Raw genomic sequence first — 12,532 nt, forward strand, 5'->3', positions numbered from 1 at the left:
GAGGCAGGGTAAAAGATCCACTTCTTAACAAACTAATAAAATTGCAGGCAAGGACTGAAAATTAACATTTTTTTTTTTCGCTAAAGGCTTGTTGATGAACAGCCTTTAGCGAATTCTGAGGATCTGCAATAGAAAAACGAAGATGCGCTTTGGAGAACATGCATGATAGTTTTTCATTTGTTATACTTCTGAAAAGAACGCGGTTCTTTTCTATGCCTTTGGTACCCATTATTACTATGGATAAATGTTCACAGCTGTGTGCTAACGTTCTCCTTACATATATCAACTTCGGTCGTCTTATTTTTCCTTTTGAAATAGATGATATATACATACTGGATGGTCCGTATTTTGACGAGAGGGCACATGCTTTTTATCAGCGAACGAAGAAATCACCAGAGACAGAGTATGCGTCTTTCAGAGCATATTCTCTTCTTTTAATTATTACTTTTTATTTGCTTTCCTGCTAATTTTTTAATCATTCAGAATTATTTGTTAATTACTTTGTCACCGATAGCTCTCCGCCGCTGTAAAATGAAATCCCATTCACAGCCTTGCATTTGTGATAAAAATATGATGAAATATATTTGAGACAAATGTAATTTCTTTGAAAACTTCAAGGATAGTTGTTTCGTTCTTGGTATTTTATATTTTATTTTTCCCTCGCCAAATTCGGCAAGTCGCGCCGCTGACTGGCACGCGCCCTACGCAGAGTAACCTCGTTTCCTTGACAACGGCTGCAATTCGGCTCGCCTAGCTTTCCCTTCAGTGCCAACTTACTGTGAAACGAAGTATAGCCTTTTATGCGCGCTGCTGTTAGAAGGCTCTTGTTTTCCCGCGCCTTCCCCCAAAAATCGCCAAGCACTTCTTTGTCCTAGCCAACCCCGCCGCCTCGCAACGCGGCAGTGACGTCATTCAAAGGACTTACAAGCAAATGACGTCACTCGCGCGTGAACTTTAAAAAATTATTTAAAAAAAAAGTATTAGTCGTATCGTAAAAATTTTTTCGCAGATGATGTTCATGTATGTTACTCTATCAAATAAAAATAAAGTTAGAAAATCGAATACTTCCCTAAACGGGTTGTGGAAAATACAGTCCTGCCTATATGAGCATCTGACGGAAAAAAAAAGAGATATTTATTGGCACGGATTTGAATTGGCGCCATCTTGATTAACAGCACGACACTCCAACCAACCGAGCAGTTGCGCCTTTGTTTTCGAACGCTATTCATTGACGCAATGTGTAATAAATAACAGCAAAAAAAGCTTTCTGCCAAAAAAAAAAAAAAAAACATGCGTCTATGTTTTGTCATTAGCCAGCATGATACGCTTTAAAGTTATTCATAAAGCATGGAATTTGATTAAGGAATGAGGAAGATCTCGCGTAGCGTTTGAACCAAACGTTTTGGAGAAATAATAAATTAGATTGAAGATAAATGTTTTATTTTTTGAAAAATGATACAATTTCGCATAACAGGCTGTTTTAACCGTTACGGCTTGAATGCCAGCACATGTTTTTCTTTTAATCGAAAATTTAAAATTCAAATCCAAAACCAGTTGAACTGGAGTCCATTTTTACTTACAAAAAAAGTATTGTATTCGCAAAAAAATTTCACTTAAAAATCGGCCTTAATTTCCATTTTGCTCCATTTTTTTTCAGGAAAGAAATAATTAGAATTTCTTTAAACTTGGAGGATATTTTATTCCTTTTTAGCCTACTTTCCCAGTAAAAGTCAGAAAAAGAAGAAAAAAAGCATTAAAAGAGGGCTTAATGAATCTTAAAAATATCGCGAAAAACAAAAAACAAAAAATAAAATAAAATAAATAAATAAATAAATATATATATCGAAAAATTAAAAATTAGAAAGTATGGTATTGAGATGGGGAAAAATGTCTGTCGGTCTGTCTGTCTCCCCCTAATAACTACTGAATGAATAGTCCGATTCGAACAAACTATTTTTTGTTCGAAAGATCTCGGCGAGGAAATCTCATTCAGACATTTCACTTTTTGATTTGAACTATTTTTTTTGTCAATTTTGAACAGTTCAAAAAAACTTAACATTAGCGCCTACGGGGAAATTCAAGGCAATTCCGAACTGTGAGGCGAATTTGCGTCAAACAAACTTTGTAGGAAAAAGCTTTTGATGAAAAACTTGTATGTAAAATATTTTTTTTATTTGAACAATTTTCCGTTCAATTTTGAACAGTTCAAACCCTTTAACACTAGCGCCTACGGGAAAACTGAATAGATTCCGTTCTTGAAGGCGGATTTACTTCAAACAAATTTTGTTGGAAATAGCTCTTGACGCCAAACTCCAGACTCCGACTCGGAGAATTTAGGGGCACCTGACTCCGACTCCGTCTCCTGTGCCCGACAACTAATCGGACTCCGACTCCCCGACTTCGACTCTGACTTCGTAGCTTTGGCAAAAATTTATACACGGTGGACAAATGACTGACTCCGATTCTTGGATATTCGACTCCGACTCCTTTATCCCAAAATGAGATTGACTCCGACTCCGCAGCTATGGTTTTAACTGTGAAATAATTATTGTTGATATGACTTGTTTTTATTTTCACGCTAAAGTTTTAAGTTAGGTATTCAGTTTTCGGCGAATAAACTCGAAGTCATTTATGTTTCTACATAAAGATATACGCAGACGATTTTTTTTTTTTTGACAGTGAAAATTATTTCTTTAAGTTGACATTTTATTGTTTTTTTTATTTATTTTGGTAAGTGCATTAATTAATTTAAAAAAATATTTTTGGCAACAGGGGAAAAAGAAACGATTTTTTTAATATGATGTATTTATTTTAATAAGCTCATTAATTTTAATTATTAGTTTTTCTTTTTGAAAGCTGTTAAAGAATTTTTTTAATGGAAAAAAGTGTATTAGCTGCTTTGTTTAAAAAGTGCTGATATTTTTTTTTACGCATCTAATTTTTTTAGATGAGTAAGGAATATTTTATTATTAGAAATCAGCTTAAATTATTAAAAAAATATGCTTGAAACAATTTGCCATTTTGGCTATTTTTGAGAATATTGATCAGGTACTAGAAAGTAGTATGGGTATACGGGAAAGTGGGCTGGTTTAGTTCTAGACGGAACTTCTTGTTTAAAATACACTTTGTAATTTTTCGAAGTCATTTTCACCAGAATTAGTGGAGTTGAAGCTGCTGTCCATGGGCGGTCGCCATCCGAGCTTGTTGCTGGTGGACATTACCGAAGCCACAATTTTTGCCTATAATGATTACAATTTTTTATTCTCGTAAGTAACACATTTCCCTAAAATATGAACCTAATTGTAATGAAAAAAAAGTTGAAAATGGCTCGTTTTTGAGGTGTTTGATTACAATGTTAAGTTTTCTACCTTTTATTTCACACTTCTTGCAGTAATTAATATTTTGATTAATAATATCATCAAAGAGTTAGGTTTATATAAAATATAATTGAACAAAGATTATTCACAGAAATTTTCAAAACGATTGGTTAAAAACTCTTCGATCTAGAATACAAACCAGGGTGGTTCAAAAATACATGTAAAATACTGGAAGAATTTTAGCTTCCTATTTCAACTGAAAGAGGGTGCTCAATCCCTCCCCCAAACTTCATCAGTATGGGGAGGAGAGTTAAAAAAATACATTGAAATGAAAAAACAATGCTACATATTATAATATACACTAGTAATATGCATATACATTGCAATAAAATAATTATTTGCAAGAAAACAGCTGGGGAAATTAAATGTTTCTAAATTTGTGGCATTTTCTATGCAACGTCTAATGTTAAAAATAAGGGGTCGTTGAGCACCCTCTCAAAATTTGAGTAAGAAGCTGAAACTTTTACAGGAAAATACTATTAGTAAGTTTAAAAAAAAAAAAGGGGGGGGGGGTTCCTGGACTCTAGCTGAAAAAAAGTTTTTTGGAACCACCCTAATGCATACCAATTGAAAAGAAGTTGTTTCCAGAAAAATGCGTTTGAAAAAATGTGCCGTTAACGTTTTCGAGTCTTCACTCATAGCATCGGAACTAATCGGAATTTTTCACTTAAATTTTGGCAACATATTCTTCAATAGTTTTACTGACATTTTATGACATGAAAAAAAGTGAAATTTTTGGCCGGTCTAAACTGGTTTCCCACCTTAAACAGATGAAGATATAACCCGTTTATCGCAACACGAAGGAGGTTTTTTTCTTCGAACGAATCGCGGAAATTAACACGGAATTTTGGTCAGGAGGAAAAGTTTGATGAAATGCGAATGAAATATAAATCATTTCGCAAGAATTTGTTAAAAATTTTAGGAGTATTCAAGCCGTTCATTTGTTTTCTAGTTTGTGTCATTTCAAGAAAATGTTAAGAGTAGAGGAAGCACAGTGGTCATTATTATTTTAAAATTTTATTATAACTTGCCAACTACTCCAACTCTATTCCAAATTAAAAATAGTATTTTTAATTAATGATGTTGATGATTCTTTTGATTTCCTTTGTTAATTTCTTCATGAACGCAATGTTTATCAAATTATAAAAATAACAATAACTATACAAAGTTTATTTATTTATTTTTTATTTTCCTCTTCTTCTCACTAATACATTTTGAAGAAATAAACTGTTTTAGAAGACACTAAATCACACATTCCAAAAAAAAAAAAACAAAAAACTAATAGTAAACGCAAACTAAACTCTTCCTCGCTACATGATTTCTTAAAAAATATTTAACTTTCCTGTCCCAAATCAGGATAGTTGATATAAATCATTAAACAAAAAAATTGTTAGTCAAAAAGAGAGTTGGAAAAAAAATCAATACTGAAAAAATATATTCAATACTGAGTAAAGAAAAGAAAAAGTTTGAAAGACTTCAATTATTATCCACGATACTTTTATCAGCAATGTCCCAGAAAATCTTCATGACGTTTAGGTGTACATGTGTCAAGATATAGCATTTCTGTCGCAAGAGATGTGATAGCTATAATGTCGATCATACACATCAATCCTTTTTCAATTGGTGGAAACCCAACGTGGGCGTATCCGCGCATGTCTGTTGGGCGAACGAGGCGGGGCTTCAAAAACATTTCCTTACCCCGCCAAACGTTATTATGATATTCATAGAGATAGTGGATGCGATTCGAATTAGTAGCGTGGATTGATTAGAAGAAAAATTGCTTTTTCTGGCGGTTTTCCTCGAAGGTTTTGTGCTGCAAAATACCAAGTCCTGTGTACTGCGATGGTTTAAATTGATAGTCAACAAGGAAAAACGGCAATTTCAGGCAGCTGAGTTGTGAATATTATTGTAAATTTTGTGTCTCGTATTGATAACTTCAGTAAAACACTCAGAAAACGCATGTTTTGACACAAACTGCGCACATTTTTTCTTCTTAATTCTGCATATTCGTTCAGGTAAGTTCTTTGAAATATTATTGAGATATTTTCTTTGTTTACTATATGCATTGTAAGATCTTTTATTTATAAAAAAAGTGAAAACTGCTCACTTTCAGTACGTACCTCTGGTTTAGGAGTAATTAAGCAACCGGATAAAACCAGCTCATTTTTGTTGTATCCAGGTGCTTAGATACACTTTATTGACTTGAAAAGAAGTTTGTCTTAATTATTATTTTTTAAAATGATGATTGAATTTTCTTCATAATAAAAAGGAAATTATCAAGCATGAATTTGAAATAAGTGACATATGTTGACTCACGTAAGTTTTTCCAAAAAAAAATAATAATGAGCATATTTTCCCATTAAAATATTATGATGGAATGATATAAATCGATTTTTTCAACCAATAAATAAATATTTTTTCATAATTGTCACATTAAATTAAAGTCACTGTTTTTTTTTTAAACAGTGGACAAAAATGTTAGTTTTCAGGAAAACTAATACAAAGATCAATAGCAGCGGAATTAATAAGTCATATGTATTAAGCTTGAGAAGCATTGTTTATTTTCAACAATAAAGTGTAATATGCTGTAATACTAAAAGTCTTAACTGAAAATGGTTTTAAATAACATCAAATGGATTTTTTAAGTTAAGACTTTTAGCATCACATATATCTTCAATCCCAAATACACATATTTTATTGCTCTATTCAAAAACGCACATATTAAACTACTTGTATTAAATCTTTACTAATAATAAAGCTCAAAGTCTCTCTGTCTGTAGGATGTCTGGATCTCTGTGACGCGCATAGTGCCTAGACCGTTCAGCCGCTTTTCATGAAATTTGGCAAAGTTAGTTTGTAGCACGAGGGTGTGCATCTCGAAGCGATTTTTCGAAAATTCGATTTTGTTTTTTTTTCTATTTCAATTTTAAGAACATTTTCCGGAGAAAAATTTTCATAAGATGGACGAGTAAATTACGAAATTATCATGACGTGGAATGGGAGAGTGCATGAACATAGCTAATTGACGAGAAATTCGTCATCCATTATTTGTAAATATACAGGCAAACCGAATGACCTTTTAATTTTCAACTACGAGCAAAGCCGTGCGGGTACCACTAGTTAAAAATACAAGTCCAACAGAATATGAAATTTATGAAGTGACGGATACAAATACTCTTATGCCAGCGACGAAAAGAAACCGCATTCACACATAACATCAAATTTATTTTCTTATCACTTTCAAGTTAGAAATCAATATGTTTGCAATTGCTTAGGTTTCTGATAACTTTTCCGTTATTTCTTTGCTAATTCATAATTAGATGATGATTACGAAAAATATCGGGAAGAATTTTTCCTCTGATTACTTTTATTTGTAAGCATTTTTTTTACAATTTAATTTAAACAATTAATTTAAATTATCTTAAAGCGACATTGAAAACTTTGAATCATTTTTTTAACGTCATAATAATTTTAGGGTCATTACATAATTTCATGAACTTTCATTTTTTTACATTGCAACATCTTACGCCATCACAATTTGACGTTACAGTACAAATGGATACATTCTTTCTTAAAAATGTAATATTTCAAGATTGGATAATTATTCATTTATTTCTGCTTGTTTATTGATTGCATACGTATAGTGTCAATGCTATATACTCATCCGACGCTTTTACAGAGCGTCTTTTCAATAAGAAATTCAGACATTTGTTTTAACATTTCAAATTAATTCTTTTTTCAATCAGCAGATACTCATCAGATTCTCATTTCAATCAGATTTTTTTCTGGCTTTGCATCGAAAGGAGCTGAACAAAATATAAATGTAACTTTTTGCGTTGGAGAAGCTGAGGAACTAATAATACGTAAAAAATTTCAAACATTAAAAAATTTAAATTTTTTAATATAAAAATGTATTAGTGAAAAATGATTTTCATCTACACAGTTTTATTTATCAATTCATTAATTGATGTTTTCAAATATCCATTGATTTAAAAATCATGTGATATTTATCAGGCAAAACGTCTTCGTTTGTGTAAAAAACGAGGATCGAATCAACATCATTATAAACAGCGAACTTATAAAAACTATTGCATGTCTATGTATTTTGATGTTACAAACTCTTTCTCAACTTAGACAAAGTTTTGTACTGTAGATATCTTACACCCTGCAACAGTTATTGACGGAAGCTCAAAGCATTTTCTGAATTGAAGAAGGGTTTCTATGTATCTCCGAAACACGCGTATGAATTCATTTTTATAATTTTATACTTTAATGACATTGATCATTTTCATTTCCGAAACACGCGTACAAAATCCTTTTTATAATTTTATACTTTAATGGCACTGATCATTTTCATTTTATTTTGTGCGGTAATTATCAGTTTAGTGTAATAAAGAAAATGATTTGTTTTTATTGCAACGTGTTTCTTGCACGCATAATCATACCCAAAAAATATTTTCATATTTTGCTATTTTTTTCTGAAAACTTACTTGGAAACTCATTCCATTAAGTTGTATTAAAATTTATTTCTGACCAAATTGCCTCAATCTTAGTTTCTAGCTGCATTTTTACCGGTGTATGTCCATGCCAATAGGAAACTCTAAAGTAGAGGAATGTGAGGTAAAGGGAAATAATCAATAAAACTTACCATTTTTAAAATGAAAAAAATTATTTCGCAAATTACAGTACGCAAAGAAAGAGCAACTTGTTTTGCAGTAAAATGCACATTGAAACATTACTTCTTATTTTTGGCAGTAAATTTGTACCTTCAAACAAAAGTGAAAAATTTTCACTTTTTTCTTTGTATGGGGCAAAATGAAAAGTGTTTTTTTTTAAGTGAAATACTTTCTATAAGACTATTTAAAGTATTTTTCATCAAATGAATGAGTGAATAAAAGAATGAATGAATAAATAAATAGATAATGAAACAAACAACAAGCGATTAAATAGATAGAATCATTAATAAATATGAGAAGGAATAATAAATAAAAACACTAAAATAGTGAACTAATAAGAAAATAAGTGCACTAATTAATAGAGAAGTTAATTGACGTTAATTATTAAATGAAAGAATGTAAATTAGTTAATTAATAATCAGTACGTTAGTAATTTAATGTGTAATTGAACAAGTAAGCGCGAAATGAACTATTTTACACTGCCCCATCCACTTTTCTCACATGCGCTTGACTCACTGTACAAAACATTTAAAATAAAAGTAAGCGTAACATTAAAGAAATAAATTCTACATCGGAAATCAGTCGGTCTCAATTAATATTTAAAATGTTATAACAAAAGCTTTATCACTTTATTATAATAACAAAAACAAATTTTGACTTACGACGAAATTTTACAGTATGAATATTGATTTTTGAATATTGTTTGCGTTATCATATGTTTTGATCCACAGAGATAATTTTTTCTGACTGGAATATACTGCATGTGTTTGAACACATAGTTAAAATATTACCAGCTAGGTGACGCTAAAGACACAGTAAATATTTCACCATTTCACTTTCCCTCCACATTCCACCAGTAAGGATAAAAGCAGTGAAAATTGATACAGCTAATGGATATGTCATTGCAAAAGTTGTTACCAAATACGTATGTACGATTCTAACTAGGTGCGACATCGATGGCAAAACATCGATGTCACAAATTAAAACATCAATAGTATTGATACATCGACCAAAAAACATCGATATTTTAAAACATCGATCTTTTTATCACTATATAACATACATTTTTGAATACTACACTACAGTATGAACTATACATTTTTGAATATACTACTACTATACATACATGATAATCTCTAAAAAAATGTTTCTTAGTGGATCAGTGAATTCTCTTTGCGTCAATTCGTTGAATTATAGCTATTACTTCGGAAATTTCTAAGTAAAGCCAGTAATAAATTATATATATATTTGTTAATTTAAGAAATACAAAAGAATGCGCACCCGACGAATATATTGAAAATACTGAACCTCAAATCATGAATTCAATTTAATCAGAATAATTACGCAACAGTGAAAAAGATCTGTATTTGAGAACTATAGGGCTTAAGTACTTTTTTTTTTGTCGATGTTTCAGGGAGTTCAGTATTATTAATTTATAGATACCATCTTTTTTTTGTTGTTGTTTTGTTTTCATTTTGGAGATCGATGTTTTGAAACATTGATGTTTTTTAATCGATATCGCTTCCCTGTGAGAAATTTTATTATAATCTTCAATTAAAATACAAAAACATGAACATCGAAAAAATATCGAGCCCAAAACATCGATGTTCCAAAAACATCGAAAGTTAAATATCGATATTAAAAATATCGATGTTTTAGCAAAAACATCGATGTTTCCAAAACATCGACATCGATGTCGCACCCCTAATTCTAACATTTGCAAAAAGCATAAAAATCTGTATGGGTTTTTGCATTCACACCTGAGCATTTCATTTAGAATTGTAAGACTGTTTTCTGAAATGATATAGTAGGTATAGGAAAATGCTTTTAATATTCCCTATCCCTGTATAAAAAGTCTGCAAAATTCAAGGAATGTAAGATTTAAAAAAGCTAAATGTGGGTGTTTTTGCAACAACGACTTTGCTGTAAAGAAAACCGTTTTACAGTATCTAGCACACTGAAGTTCCAACGGCTTTTTTTTTGAGCAATCACGATTGCTTATTGCTTTCATTTGATTGTTTTTGGCGTCCTATCATTTTATTTTCCCACCGCCACCCTTCGCACCATCACCGTCGACCGGCTCCTCACGATGCTGCTCCTAGAGCGAAAGCCATCTCCAGGTTGCATCCAAGTCCTACACACACGCGCATACATACACAACTACACGCACACGCACGCACACACACACATACACACACAAACACACACAAATACATACAGACACCTACACATGCACACACACACACAAACACATACACACACTCATACAAACAACTACCCACACATTCATGCCTGCACACAGACACAAACACATATGCCTACACACATACACATACCCCCACATACACACACATGCATACACACAACTACTCACACACTTATGCAGACACAAACACACATGCCTACACACATACACATACCCCTACACACAACAAACATACCCCTACAGACAACACACAGACCCCCACACACAAACACACACGCCTACATACACACACTCGTGATTGCGAAAAACATAATTTGAATTCGAGATGTCAAAATTCAGATTAATTTTTTTTTGTCGTAGACTGCATAGCTGAGCATTTGGAATGTTAAAAAAAATGTTTCCCAAAACAATGTATGAACGGAGAAAGTCTGTCTGAATTTCCAGTCTAAAATAAGTTCGCAAAATTATTTATGTAAGATTAAACAATTTTAAGTTCTTGAAATAAACGACTGTGTCGTAAAGAAAGCCGTTTTGCATAGTCTCTAACTCAAAAAGTTCTAAGCCTTTCTCTGTCGTAGACTCTCCCAGCTAAGCTTTTCATTTGGAATTTTTTTCAGAATGTTTCCCGTAGCAAGTGTGATGCATGTAAAAAGCTTTTCTAAATTTCCAGTGCAAAAGAACTCCGCAAAATTTAAGTTAACGTAATGGTTTGATAACCTTAAAGTGGGTGTTTTTGCAATAACGATCTTGCTGTAAAGAAAACCGTTTTACAGTCTCTAGCCCGTAGGAGTTCGAAACTGTTTTTCTGTCATAGACGAGCACCAGCTAATTTTTTCATATAGAAATTTTAAGAATATTTTCTGCAACAATGCAAGCAATGGTAAAAGTTTTTGGAATTTTCAGTCTAAAAACAATTCTGAAAGGCTCATGTCAAGATTTAAACAAATTGAATGTTGGTGTTTTTGCAATTACGCCTTCCTGTAAAGATAACTGTTTTACAGTATTTAGATCAAAGAAGTTCCAACAGTTGTTCTTTTGTGGATCCACCTTTTTTTCCCTTCGGAGCAAGAAAGCGTTTCAACTTATCTCTCTTCATTCTCTCCCCTTCTTTTGTCGCAGTAATTTACGGCAGTAAAACCGTCTGCCTTGCTTAAATTATATTGGGAAAACTCTATATACACAAAAATGTACACATAACTTTCCAATTATTGATTACGAGTCGCTTGTAAATGATTGCTTACACGTTGCTTCCAAAGAATGATTTGACGAAATCTCTGGAGCTTTTACTTTTAGTTGAATATTTTAGGTTAATAGCAGAAGGGTAACAGAAATTTTCTTTAGAACTTAATATTCACGTCTGTAGAGCAGTTTAAAATCATGCAAAGATTTTTCAAATAAAATGAGAGCTATTTTACACTGATATATCTTTGCGGACCCATTTTGTAAAATAATGAATTCTGTTCGAATCTTCTCATAAATTATTAGGGGAGAAAAAAAAAGACTCGTAAACAAGTGAAATGAAAGCCCTGAAATTTTTCAGTGCAGTTACTTATTCTATTTTTTAAATAAAAAATATTTAATTTTCACAGTTTACTTTAGTTTATTTCTGCATTTGGGGACATTTTAAATGAAATAGAACGTGTTTAATATTCCACGCAGTTTCACCTCTTTATTCGTTTTTGAATGCTTATTTTCCTACCACTACTGTCCGTACGAATTAAGACTTAATCGGTCAAATATAACAGAAAAATTAATGAATTATTGAATAAATAAGTAATTAAACAAATGATACTTTTCCCTTCAATTTTCCCAATAAATAGGCGAAATTAGTAATTTTTGCAGTTAAAAAGAGAATAAATCACGTTTTCTCACATGCTGCTTCATTAAAATCCGACTAATACTTTTCAATCAAATGTACATAAAAATAATTTTGCGAGAGTTAAAATTTAAAAAGATATTTAAGCAACGCATTCTGTTTATCAAACCAAACATTTTTAAAAAAGTTATAATTTTTACAATTTTTCTGATACATTTTGGAATGCCTGAATTGCTTATTGAAAGTTTTTGCCATCGGTTAGCTGAAATTGGCGTCGTAATTAATATGAGCTTTGAGCTGCTTAATTGTGTGGCCTGACAAAAAAAAAGCCATGAATTAAAAAATTATATAAATATTGAAATAAAGAACAAAGCAACAAAAGAAAACTTTTGCTGTTGTTCTTGAAACTTCTGATTTAAACTTAGAGACTAATTAGATACATAATTTACTTTTGCAG

General features: G+C 31.6%; 1 protein-coding gene across 2 annotated transcripts in view; it reads left to right on the forward strand.

Moving 5' to 3' along the window:
* The first annotated feature begins 5,128 nt into the window (after positions 1-5,128).
* LOC129222708 (pancreas transcription factor 1 subunit alpha-like) overlaps positions 5,129-12,532 on the forward strand; it is a 51,473-nt gene continuing 44,069 nt past the window's right edge. For both annotated transcript variants that reach the window (XM_054857238.1, XM_054857239.1), the window contains exon 1: positions 5,129-5,392. The gene's annotated coding sequence lies outside the window, so the exon portion shown is untranslated. The remainder of the gene's footprint in view (positions 5,393-12,532) is intronic.

The sequence above is a fragment of the Uloborus diversus genome, chromosome 5 (assembly GCF_026930045.1).
Source record: "Uloborus diversus isolate 005 chromosome 5, Udiv.v.3.1, whole genome shotgun sequence".
Taxonomy (NCBI): domain Eukaryota; kingdom Metazoa; phylum Arthropoda; class Arachnida; order Araneae; family Uloboridae; genus Uloborus; species Uloborus diversus.